This window comes from Carica papaya, chromosome 5, assembly GCF_054855325.1.
Source record: "Carica papaya isolate Zhongbai chromosome 5, ASM5485532v1, whole genome shotgun sequence".
Classification (NCBI taxonomy): Eukaryota; Viridiplantae; Streptophyta; class Magnoliopsida; order Brassicales; family Caricaceae; genus Carica; species Carica papaya.
Genome location: NC_142313.1, coordinates 24,563,478 through 24,578,433, shown reverse-complemented (window position 1 = coordinate 24,578,433; position 14,956 = coordinate 24,563,478).

Below are 14,956 nucleotides of genomic sequence, written 5' to 3'. Positions count from 1 at the left end.
AATAAACTGTAACTTTATAAGCTGCATTTATTGGTTTGTAAAACATTGTTTGTGTAAATCTATTACTGATAGTCTTATTGAGTTATTAGAACTCACCCCAACCCAATTCCCCATATTATGATGAAGATATGACTTTGAACACCTGTTTGGATCTATTCCACAATGATTGGGATAAGATGACTTTTGTATATTTTGAATAGAGGCAAAATAATTATATTTTGTTAGTTAACTTAAACTGATATATATATCCAAATAGTTAACTTGTGCCTCAGAATACTGAATGTATGTTTGTAAGGGATGGAATATACCACAGTAGTATATTTAAAAAAAAAAATCTTTAATAGATAGATTTGACGTTGATGCTTTCAGGCATTGTGACGTCACACTTATGTTTTTTCATAAACTAGACAAAAAAATCAACCCTACACTTTTATTCTCTTCTCACATTGTAATTATTCTTTAATAATTAGTTAGTCCTCTTGATTGTTGCAAAGAAAAAGCATCGTGGAAAGTTAGTTACCTTCTCTATTTATTTTATATTGTTATCATCATCGACTTATGTTTTTATATTACACTATACTTTGACTAGGATGTTAAAAGGTATTTCAAAATTTTTATTAACAATTAGATCATGTTTCTAAGGTTAATTAGTAACCAATCTTTATATATTGGTATATAAATACTTGATTTAAAGTAGAGATATTACATTAAAATAACTAATCATATTATTGTAAAGTACAATCGACATTTTTGTGTAATGTGGCTCTTTACATTAGGCGTGGTGATAAACTTCTATCAATACCTCAATAGAACTATCTTTTTTCACTTTTAAAAAAATAAATGATGAATAAGTTCTTTACCACATGGATTAAAATTCAAAAGTTTACTTTAATACAATTGGTAACCATAGAATTAATTAAACCAATATTTTTAATTAATTTTATATATATTAAGATATAACATGAATATAATAAAATCGCGTCTCAAATAGCGATGAATTCTTCATTTATGTTCAAGATTTCAAAAAATAAAACCACTTTGCAAATACCCATGGATTCTTCATTTAAATTCAAAGATTTAATAAATTGTAGTATAAAAATATCTATATTTTTCACGACTTATATAAAATATTGAACCATATGTCATTTATCCTCCCCTCACAATTCAACTGTTCTTCAATTAAACTCAGTATTCTTAACTGGTGCAACAAAGAAGTATAGTGAAAAGTTTGTTTTTCAAAGCCTACATAACCTCTAAAGTTATTTATTACAGCTTAAACTTAAAGTTACACACTAAACCTCCATTTATTCGAAGAACGAAAAAAAAAAGTTTCTTTCTATTCTTTTTAATCTTCAGGCATAAATATAAAATGTAGATGTTCGATGTTAATATTTTCTACAGTCTAAATCTCAGGTCACTAAGGTTTGAAGGAGTAAGCTTTGGAGAAGATCTGTACTAGTAAAATCTTACGGGTCTCAAGACCATGTTGCACTCGTTTCACTTGGTAAGGCTTCCTTTAAGCCATCCATACCAATATCCTTCTCCATTTTACATGTGTTTTTCTTATATGATTTTTTTTATGATAAACTACTAACGATATGGATACATTTAAAATTATTACTACAACTGAATGACTTTAATTTCCTTCACACATCTCACTAGGAGCTTCGCTAGAAGAACGAACTTGATATGTTTGTTCCTGATCCATACAAGATTAAGTTTAATAAGATATCAGGGTGCAAGTTTAATAAGCATGAAATAGAGCTGGTGAACTTCTTTCTGAGGAAAACAATCAATTTAGGAATATGGTTCTTATAACTCTTAAGAAAAATGCTCTTAAAATTGATCAAAGTGTTCCATATTATTATTGCAAGCTTTTCTATTCCTCGAGAGCATTGAGATAAGATTGAGTATCTCTTTATGACCCTTCCAACAATACTGATCATATGTTGCTTTAAATTTGACGTATAATTATGCATTTACTATTTTTTAATGAACTATGATAAATGAGTAAAATATGCTTAGTTTAAGCAAATTAGATTGAATTACTAATGTGATATATTGCTATAATATTATTCATCCCATAAAAAAAATATTTTTTTAAAGAGCGATGAGATGTTATATAACATAGATACTTTTTATTGATAGTTAAGACTTCATAATCACTTCAATAAGACTTTAAAAAATTTCTTATGCTTTTTATACCATTTATATAGGATACAATAAATGTTTTAGGCTGAGACAATCTTTGACCATGCATCATTCTTTGGTGGTGGCTTACTACCAATATATTTAATCATTTTATCTTTTCTCTCTCAAAAAATTTAATGATCTCATTTTTGTAGAATTTGAGCATTTTGAGTATTAAGAAAAACATCCAATTATTTAGTAAACTATTATTTTTTACAAAATAATATCTGCATATATTTAAAAGAAAGCTAATAGTATATCACTAGTTTTTACTAAATTAGATATAACACCTCGGCCAAGAGAAATAGGGATAAGTCCATACTTCAAATGATGTCATTTCAAAGCTAGGCATCAAGAGTAAGAAGGGCCAAGAAGACATCATTTTGGAAAACTCCAAAACAACCCCGTTTTGATGAAAGAAAAAGATATAAAAAAGGGCAACCAGAGGCGTGTATGCCTCTGGTAGCAAAAGAAGAAGGAAGAAGAGGCATACAGGGTTCTCTGTCCTCCTGTCCATTAAAAATAAAAAGAAGAAATCAGGAAGAAGGAAGAAAAATAGAGTCAAATGAGTAGAGAGAGAGAGAGTGGGAGTGAACAGACCAGACCGATGGCAAGACCGATTTAGTGTGTGTGGCATGGGATACGACAAAGAGGCCCATAACTAGAAGGTCAGAGAGAGAGAACACGTGATGGTGTGTGAAGAGAAGAAAGAGAAACGCATCATTGGCTAGGTGCGGGTTCATGTACCCATACCTTTCTCTTGCACGATTTGCCCATATCTGAGCGAGATTTACGTGCGCGACTCATCCTATAATGATTTCTGGCACAAGCATGGCAGCGCAGGGGTGGTTCTTGTGGCCCGTGCTAGTTCTGACAACTGAGCATGAGGTGACATGTAATTCTCCAGTGGCAGCATGTGGTGAACTAGGGACATGTGTATGGTGGCGTGTGGCAATTTCAGTGATCGAAATAATGCTGTGGTAAAACTTGATCCGCTTTTGTATTCTAATTATTTCCATAAGTATCTGTCATTTAATCTATATATTTTCTGTTTATGAACAAGAAAATTATCTAAACAATACTGGATTTAGAGGAGAGCATAGACCGAAGCCAATAAGGATTCTAACATTATTTCTGATTCAACTATGTGTAAGGAATTGGGTTAGTCTCATTTAGAGACGCTCTTAGTTTTATAAGAATTTAATTTTTTTTTGAAATAAATATTTTACAAATTTTATAAATTATTTAAGTTTCTAACATGCTTGTAGTAAACACATCATGTGTATGTATGTTATCGTGTGTGGGTGCTTCAATAATATATGTAATTAAATGTGTAAAACGAGTCTATGTGTATGATATGGTATGTGTAAACCTATATAAACATGATTTCTATGTATGCATAATGAGTATATTAGCATTAGAATATGTGCAAATGATTGACTCGTGAATCAATGTAAATGAAAGAGGCGTACTATATATAGGTAAAAAAGTATAGGTATTGTGGTTATAGAGATTATCCTTTAGATTCCAGTAAATTAGTAAAGCTATGTATATAAATATGTAAAACTATACATGCATGTGAATGCATAAAACTATTAGTATAAATAGTGTGCATATGTGTATTTGTTGATGGTTGAATAGTCGTGAAGGTTAAACTATGTATCGAAGTATATGTATATAGTGTATACTTGTTATGAGTGAAAATATGTCACCATCTAAGTTGTGTAGGTAGCTATGTTAGAGTGAAGGGATTGAGTTGTAAAATTATAAAATAAAAACATTTAAAAGGCGTGGTAATCTGTTTAATAGGTATCAACGTGAGAAGTGTGTGTGTGTGTGGCCATTATGGCAAATGAAGTGTGGTCAACCCTACTTGTGGATACGACCTCAGACATACGTGGTTGGGAAGTCCCATATATAACCGTTCTGTGTTTGTGTCTATGTGAAAAGTGATAAGTGATACCCAATGCATAACTGTTCCATGTTTGGGTGCATTGAGGAAGTGATAAGTGATAAATGACAAGTGATAAATGACAAATGATAAGTGATAAGTGATAAGTGATGTACCCACATGGTAGAGGGAATCCTTAGTGCCCTCGTTGATGCTCGTGGAAATGGTATCGTGCAATAAAACTCTTAACAGACTAAAAATAAAAATTATAAACCTTAATAAAAATGTGACTGAGAATGCAAGTGCATCTGAAAAGTGATAAGTTAACAATATAAAGTGAAAGCAACATTGACATATGTTATGATAAGTAATTTAGTCACAATGGCAAGTGATTGTTAGGAAGTGTAAGTGCAAATGTTATGAAACTAGTGAACAATATTATTTGTTTATGTAAATGTGATGTTAGAGTATTCATGATACATATGAAATCATATGTGAAAGAGTGAATTATTGAGATATGTGAAATTATAGTTACTATATTGATTGGGAATTGGTTTTAAAGAACATATGCATTTGTTTTATGAATCTTGTGTGATTGAGTGTGTGCATATCTTTGTTTTGGGCACTGCCTCTCTTCCTTACTGAGTTCATGAAGCTCACCCTAATTCACACCCCCAATGCCAATTAGTCCAGATCAAGAGCAAGTTCAAGGTCGAAGAAAGACTTTGAAGAACCTTTAGTGATCTTGAGAGTTTTGTCTTGTGAAGTGGTTTAATTATATTATAGTGATGCAATGTTAAGAATTTTGTAAGCCTCATGACTTGTAATTGCGTATAGGGGATAAATGAATCTTAAGTTTTCGCTTATTGATGCATAAAATTACAAGGTTATGTGTATATAATCGCGCTCCCTCCTCAATAGAGAAGGCGGCCTGTTACATCATATTCTTTATTTTATTTAAAAATTTTAGTTAAATTCTCTTAAATAATAGGATTATGATAAATCAAAAAATAAATTCAAGGATTTCTCACTCTTCTTTTAAATATACTTTATATGTACATATTTTACAAATATAAATATGCCTACTTTAACAATATGTAGTATTATTGTTAGAGAATTTTTAAAATAAAAAAAGAATACACATATATACATATATATATATCCTCTATTGTCCTTTAGTTCTTCACACATTAATTCCCAAGAGTTTTCTCTCTTCTTTAAAACCAAATTAAATACAAATTTTCGAGTCTAATCATCGCCCATCATATAACTTTTAATAAGTGCATCCAATGCGTGGCCACCACAGAAGCTAAACAAATGATGACTAGTTAGAGAGCCTTTTCGTCCACCACCTCCACACCTAGAGCCTTTGCAAATGCCATGGCTAGCACCGTAGGGATTTGTGTACTATGTGATGGAAGATGGCATGTGGATCTAGATTCCAATTAAAAGTGGTGATGAAGCTCGTGCTGATAATCAAAAATATGATCATCAAGTCTGGAGTGTACGTATAGTTTACATAAAGTCTGAAAAATTAAACTTATAATCTACGTAATCATTAAGCCGGAGTGATGATTACGGGAGATTAGGGCTATGGATTCTCCATATAATAAATACAGGTGCATCACTGAAAGTCCTTAAAGAGACACTTGTAGAAACCAAAGGAGACACAAGAGGTGCATTCTGCATAAATATATTCATATACAATAAAAATAATGATAAAGGTAATGAAGTCGCCTTGATGGAATTGCTGCTTTCCACCAATGAGCCTTGATTTGTTGTTTCGGTTTACAGTTACCTTGTAGTATTTGATTTTATACTTCTATAAAAATAGGAGATCTTATAGGTATTCCTTCTTCCCATCAAAGTCGTGGGACAAATAAAAATTTTAATTATTTTTTACTTCTCTACAAATAAGAGATCTTATACATATTTCTGGTATCTTTAACGGACATGTGAAAAATGATAGATACTCAAACAAGCAAAGTAAGTCACAATGTTATAAAAGTAATTAGTATCTTAATAACAGTTTATTTTATCACAAGACTTAACGTTTTGGAATAATACACATTGAATTGATAATTGCACCTTTGTGCCACTAATCCCACTTACTTGATATTAATTGATAATTTCATCTTATATGTATATATATTTATACATCCATTTATACATAATGTGAGGAAAACAATTGAGGCTAAAAATTAGTTTTAAGGCTAAAACGTAAGGTGAAAATGAAGAGACAACTAAATGTATAAAAAAATGTTGATTGTGAGCTAAGAGGAAAAGAGAACAAATTTATTACTTGAATAGAAAAACTTCCAAGGATGATTAAATTTTTATTTTTAAGTTCTAATAGATCATGTGGAGGAATGATTTTTAATGGATAATTAGCTTTTAAAATTTCATAAAAGGTCAGTAATAAGTTAAAAGTAATCAAAAAACTTACAAATGTATAACATTAACTGAACTTGTAAAATCAGTAATACGTTAAGTTAATATTACAAAGTAAAGTTTGTATGAGTATACAATTATTTAAAATACTCACAAGGTTGTAAATGTTGTGACCATATAAACCTTTAGTTTATAGTTTAAAATGTTATCACTGTCGACTTATATTTTTTATATTACACTGTGTAGGATGTTAATGGTATTTTATAATTTTTATTAACAATTAGATCATGTTTCTGATATTAAATTTTAATCGATTTTTATATATTGGATAAAAAATAACTAATCACATTATTGTAAAGTATGGTAAATTTTTTAAAAGAAACAAAAAATATATCACATTAATTGATAAAAAACCACATAATCAATAAAAAGAATAATGAGAATTTAGGGATGAAATAAAAAATTTAGTATGTTCATCAAGCATTTGTAATTAACAAAACAAAAGAATTAATGATAATATTTTTCGTGAAGCGAAGACTTTTAAATATTAGAAAAAAAATCCAATTGTTTAATAAACTATTATTTCTTAGAAAATAACAAATGCATTTGAAAACTCAAAAAAATCTAGTTGCATATCACAAATTTCTACCAAATTAGAATCTTAATATCTTGTAAGGATTTTGATTAAGTTCTCTTATACAATAATATTATGACAAAATCGAAAAAATAAATTCAACTTTACCACACATATGTGTAAATAAAAAATGTGAAATATATATAGCTTTAAATTTCAAAAATTAGCTAATTTTTTTTATGTACTTTTTATTCTTAAATCACTAATTTGAAATAAAACAATTATTAAGTTATTGTGATCCTCTTAGTTTTATTTGTATAATTTTTTAACAAAACTCTATGGTATCATACTTCTATGATCAATAAATTTATTTATATTATGAAGCACTTAACACTTAATTATCTAATTTTAATAAGGTAATAACTATATATACATATTTATGTTTAGTATGATAAAGAAATACGAAGAGAATAAACTTGGTTAACCGTTATCATTAAATTGGTCTTCTAAAGATAAAAATTATGAAATTAAAAAGTAGTAAGCAGAAAATATTCAAAGCTATTTCCATCTATCTCATTTTTCTTCATTCACTTTAACTTTTTAGCTTCATTGTGCCAATAACACTCACCATCTTAATCCAGAATTCTAAATTCCCATAAAAGTCATCTTCTAAAAATTGAAAAAAAAAATTTTTAAAACTATATAAATTTTTAACATTATTTTAACAAAATTATTTCCTATTTTTCAAAGAAATGGCTAATAAGTTCTTCGATACAAAAATTAAATTCAAAGAAAAATTTAATTTTGAAGTGACTCATTTGTACTATAATGGTAGACATTGAACTAATAAAATCAATGTTCATAAGAATTTTATATAAATCTTGTAAAATATCTAATAAATATAATAATATCAAGTCTCAAATAGCCATTGATTCTTCATTCAAAAAATAACATTTTAAATAGCCATAAATCTTTATCTACTTTATTTAAATAGTTTATGATTCTTTATTTAAGTTCAAAAATTTTATAAGTTATAGTATAAAATCAGACTTAGGTTTTTAACTGTCTACACAAAATAATCAACCCTACACATTTATTCTCTTCTCACATTGTAATTGTTCTTCAATAATTAGTTAATCACCTTGATTGATGTAAATAAGAAGTATCGTGTCAAGTTGGTTACCTTCTCTATGCATTTTACATTGTTATCGTTATCAAATTATAATTTTATATTACACTAGACTTTGAGTAGGATATTAAAGGGTATTTCAAAATTTTCATTACCAATTAGATCAAGTCTTTGAGGTCAATTACTAACCAATCTTTATATATTATTATATAAATATGTGATTTAAAGTAGAGATAGTGCATTAAAATAACTAATCTCATTATTGTAAAGTACAATCGATATTTTTGTGTAATGTGGCTTTTTACCTTATGTGTGGTGATAAACTTCTATTATTATTTCAATAAAATTGTATTTTTAAACTTTTAAAAAATAAATGACGAATAAGTTCTTTAGTGTATGGATTCAAATTCAAATTTTAATTTTAATACAGTTGGCGACAATAAAATTAATAAAATTAATATTTTTAATTATTTTATGTATATTAAGTTAGATATCACATAAATATAATAAAATTTTGTCTTAAATAGCAACGAATTGTTCATTTAAATTAAAGATTTAAAAAAATTAAAGCCAATTTTCAAATAGCCATAGATTCTTTATTTAAGTTCAAAAATTTTATAAGTTTAAGTATAATAAAATTTGCATTTTCCATGGCCTATAAAAAATACTCAATTGCATTTATCATCCTCTCACAATTCAGTTGTTCTCCAATTAAACTTAGTCTTCTTGACTGGTGCAACAAAGAAGTACAGCGAAAAGTTGGTTTTCTAAAGCCTGCATAATCTCTCAAGTTATTTATTATATATTAAACTCAAGGGTACGCACTTAACGTCCATTCATTTGAAAAAAAAAAATATAAAATCTAGATGTTTGATGTTAATATTTTCTACTGTATAAATCTCAGGTCATAAGGTTTAAATGAGAAAGCTTTGAAAAAGGTATGTAACAGCAAAATCTTACGGGACCTAAGACCATGTTGAACTCATTCCCACTTGGTAAGGCTTCCCTTGAGCCATCCATACCAAAATCCTTCTCCATTAATTTTATTTAAGATGTGTTTTTCATGGATTGTTTTTGTTATGATAAATAGCTAACTATATGGATAAAATTAAAATTATCACTACAGCTGAATGGCTTTAATTTCCTTCACACATCTCACTAAGAGCTTCATTAGAAGAACGAACATGATATGTTTGTTCCTAATCCATACAAAATTGAGTTTAACAAGATATTAGGTTACATGTTTGAGGAGCATAAAGTAGAGTTGGCGAAGTTTTTTGTGAGGAAAACAATCAACTTAGGAATTTGGTTCATCAAGTTTAGCAACCCAAAAGTGGGTGATAATGATGTCGTTTTTAGGCACTATCAAACTCCCCCACACTTATCTTGTGCTTGCCCTCAAGCAGTACACAATGCACTCTATCAATCCCCATCTCTTCACCTTCAACTCACTTACTCCTAATAATTTCATCACAACCCACATGTTACACCTCAGCCCTCAAGTCGCAAGAATAACTATCAACTAGTAATTTATAGGCTTGAGTTTCATGGAACCATACCAAAGAATAACCACTTTGACAACATCCAAACACGATATGAGAGAGTTTTGTAATTTTAGCACTCAAAAATTTCATTGAGTGGAATAGCCAATACCTAGTAGAACAGCCACCAAACCTGTCTAGATGAAAGGATTCATGTAGTTGGTTCATGCCAAAAACAGAAAAGCTTGAGCACTTTGCTTGCTTGAAATGACACTAACCTTTTGACACGAAGGTAAAAATTTGTGATGAATGTGCCTGGTTACTCAGTTGGTCCCTAATTTTAAATGGCTACTAATGCTACTCATAGTCATTTGACTAGAGGAGTAGATTATTATTCGTGTTCTTTTTTTTCCCTTTCATTGTGAGTGCATTTTACGCTCTATCTCACATTTTTACTCCAACTGTTTTTTAAAGTTAGTACATTTTAAGCTTAATCTCACATTTTTACTCTAACTATTTTCAAAAGTGGGTGCATTTTATGCTCTATCTCACTCATCACATGATAGATAATTTGATTTATCCATTTAAAGCATACAATTCTGGACAAATTATAGAGGAATTCTTTTTGAGTATTAATATTTACCCAAAAATAAAAAAAATTAATTAATTTTTTTTTAATAGGCAACTCTCAAACAAGTCATGTTTAATATGTAATCAAAGTTAAAATTATAAATTAATATTAAGTAAGTTTGATTTGTGGCATAGAGTTGCAATTATCAATAAAATGTATAGTATTACGAAACGTGAAGTCTTATGATAAAATAAACTATTATTATGATACCGATTATTATTATAACATTGAGACTTAGTTTACTTGTTTAAGTATCTGTCATTTGTCACATGACTTTTCTAGGTACAAATAATACATATAAGATCTCCTATTTGTATAAAAGTAAAAGATCATTCAATTTTTCATTTGTTCCCACGACTTTTATGGGAAGAAGGAAAACTTACAAGCTCTCCTATTTGTATATAAGCAAAAAATTATATACTACAAGCTTATTGTAAACCTAAACAACATATCAAGGCTCATTAGTGGAAAACAGTAGTTCCATTGGTTCGAGTTCATGACCTGCGCAAGGTGTAAAAAGGACCAACGATTATGCCTTCGCACTACTAGGGATTACAGGCTCTACCATGATATTTTGGCTAATAAACGGTGGAGGTGCCCTGACCGGCATTATGAGAGATAAAACTTTATCATTCTTTTGGTTGTATATGCATATATTTATGTGCAAGTTCACTACATGTTTTGTAGAGTAATGTGTGCATATATGTTTCTAAAAGATAAACTATGATTCTGATTAAGAAAGGGCAGTTGCAAAACTTGCAGAGGGTTTACAAGAGATCCAAAATACAGAATACACCTCTTATGTCTCCTTTGGTTGCTATAAGAGTCGCTTTAGGGACAATCAATGCTGCACTTGCATTTATTATATGCAGAGTGCACAATCCTAATCTCCCCTAATCATCACTCTAGCTTAATGATTGCACGTATTAGAAGTGTCATCTTTCAAACTTTATGTCGATTGTTTATAAACTCCAGACCGCATTATCATGTTTTTTAATCAACGGCCCAAGCTCAATCAACAGTTTTAATTAGAATCTGGATGCATGTGCCCTCTTCAATTGCACAGTACATAAATTCATACATTACTGGCGACAGCATTTGCAAAGGCTCTGGGCATGGAGGTGGTGGACGATAAGGCTCTCTAACTAGTCATCATTTGTTCAGGTTCTTTTGTGGCCATACATTGGATGCTCTTATCAAGACTGCTTGTTGTATGATGGGAGATGATTAGACTTGAAAATTTTTGTTTGGAATTTGGGTTTTGGGGAAAAGAAAAAAAACTCTTTGAAATTAATAAGAGAATAACTAAAGGACAATAGAGGATAATATAAATATGTATATATGTATATTTTCTTTTCTATCTAAAAAATTCTCTAACAATAATGCTACATCTTTTTTAAGTATGCATATTTATATTTGTAAAATATGTACATAGAAAGTATATTTAAAAGAACTGTGAGGTATCCTCGAATTTGTTTTTTGATTTATCATAATCCTATTATTGAAGATAATTCTACTAAAATCCTTAAATGAAATAAATAATTTGATTTAGTAAAAACTAGTGATATGTTATTGACTTTCTTTTAAATATATGTAGATATTATTTCCTTAAAATTAATGATTTATTAAAGAATTATATATTTTTCCTAATACTCAAAATTCTTGGAAGCTTTTCCATTCAAGTAGTCATTTTGTTCTCTCTTCCTCTTACCTCATAGTCAACTTTTACCAATTTAATGATAACGGTTAACTAAGTCCATCCTCTTCACATTTCTTTGCCATCCGTACATAAATATGTATGTATAATTATTACCTTGATAATTGATTAAAATTAGATAATTAAATGTTAAGTACTTCAGAATATAAATAAATTTGTTGACCGTACAAGTATGAAGCCACAACTTTTTATCAAAAAATTATGGAACAAAAATTAGAGAATCACAATAATTTAATAATTTTTTATTTCAAATTAATGATTTAAGAATAAAAAATACGTAACAAAATTTAGCTAAGTTTTTATGTACACATATGATTTATATAAAAGAAGTGTGTGGTAAGGTTGAATTTTTGTTTTGATTTTGTCATAATACTATTATACGAGAGAACTTCATCAAAACCCTTACAAGATATCAAGATTCTAATTTGGTAGAAATTTGTAATATCCAACTAGATTTTTTTTGTCTTCAAATGGGTTTGTTATTTTTCGAGAAACCATAGTTCATTAAACAATCGGATATTTTCTTAATATTCAAAAGTCTTGGCTTCATGAAAACTATGATCATTAATTTTTTGTTTGTTAAGTATGAATTGTTGATCAACATGCTAAATTTTTTATTTCATATCTAAATTCTCATTATTTATTTTCATAGATTGCTTTATTTTTATTACTTAATGTGATAATTTCTTTGTTTCTTTTAAAAAATCTCCTATACTTTATAATAATGTGATTAGTTATTTTAATTTAATATTTTAGTTTAAATCATATATCTATATATCAATATATAAAAACTGGTTAAAATTTAATATTGGAAACATGATCTAATTGTTAATGAAAATTTTAAAATACCTTTTAACATCCTACTAAGTGTAATATAAAAACTGTAAACTAAAGGCTTACATGGTCACAACATTTAGCACCTTGTGACCCTTTAAAATGAGTGAATACTCGTACAAATGTTACTTTGTAATATTAATTTAATTTATTACTGATCTTGTAAGTTTAATATTGACTATATATGAAATTGAAAACAACCCTAACCTCCCGTAATAATCACTCTAGCTTAATGATTATGTAGATGGGAAGTTTCATCTTTCATAGTATATATCGACTAGACATAAAATTTAGACTGCATGATCATGTTTTTTGATTAACAGCATGAGCTTGATCACCACTTTCAATTAGAATCTTGATGCACGTGCCATCTTCAGTTGCATAGTGCATAAATCCTTATAGTGCTAGCGGCAGCATCTGTAGAGGCTCTAGGTGTGGAAGAGGTGGATGACAAGGCTCTGTAACTAGTCGTTGTTTGTTCAGGTTTTGTGGTGGCCATGCATTGGATGCTCTTATCAAAACTTTTTATTTTGGTATGATGGGTGATGATTAGACTTGAAAATTTGTGTTCATAATTTGGGTTTTAGAGAAGAGAAAGAAAACTCTTTAGAATTAATGATAGAAGAACTAAAGGATGTTGGTATCAATTGCACAAGTGAAGGCTTAAAGAGCGGGAAGGAGTGCAACATGGTCTTGGTTCCTATAAGATTATCCTGGTACAGATCTTCTCCAAAGTATCATCCTTTAAACCTTATGACCTCGATTTAGACTGTCAAAAATATTAACATCGAACATCTAAATTTTATATCTGTACCTGATGATTAAGAAGAATGGAAAGAAATATTTTTTTTTTCTTCGGATGAATGGAGGTTAAGTGTGTACCCTTGAGTTTAATATATAATAAATAACTTGAGAGGTTATGAAGAATTTGGAAAACCAACTTTTCACTGTAGTTCTTTGTTGCACCAGTCAAGAAGACTAACCTTAATTGAAGAACAATTGAATTATGATGGACGCAGAAATGACATACGGTTGACTATTTTATATAGGTTGTGGAAAATATAGGTTTTATTATACTATAACTTATAAAATCTTTGAACTTAAATGAAGAATTCATTGCTATTTGAGATGCGATTTTATTATATTTATGTGATATCTTACTTAATATATATATAATAATTAAAAATATTAATTTGATTAATTTTATGGTAGCTAACTTTACTAAAATTAATTTTTCAATTTTAATCCATGTGCTAAACAACTTATTCATAACTGATTTTTTAAAACACTAAAAAAGGCAATTTTATTAAGATAATAATAGAACTTTATACCCATGGATAAGGTAAAAAGCCATGTTATGCAAAAACATCGACTGTTCTTTAAAATAATGTGATTAGTTATTTTAATGCAATATCTCTACTTTAAATCATGTATTTATATACCAATATATAAATATTAGTTGGTAATTAACCTTAAAAACATGATCTAATTGTTAAAAAATATTTTAAAATACCCTTTAACATCCTACTCAAAATATAGTGTAATATAAAAATATAAGTCGATAATGATAACAATGTAAAATACATAGAGAAGGTAACCAACTTTCCACAATACTTTTGCTTTGCATCAATCAAGAGGACTAATTAATTATTAAAGAACAATTACAATGTGAGAGGAGAATAAATGTGTAGGGTTGATTATTTTGTGCAGGCGGTGAAAAATTTAAGTCTTATTTTATACTATAACTTATGAAATCTTTGAACTCAAATAAAAAATTATAAACTATATAAAGTAAATAAAAAATTGAGGCTATTTAAAATATTATTTATTAAATAAAGAATCCATGGCTATTTGAGACTTGATTTTATTGTACTTATTAGATATTTTACTTAATTTATATAAAATTCTTATAAACATTGATTTTATTAGTTCTATGGCTGCCTTTATAGTGCAAAATGAGCACTTCAAATAAAATTTACTTTTGAATTTAATCTTTGTGTGGAAGAACTTATTAGTCATTTACTTTGGAAGGTAAGAAATAATTTTGTTGAGGTAATGTTAAAAATTTTGATGAGTGACGAATCCACAAAAAATAAATTTCTAATTAACCAATAAACA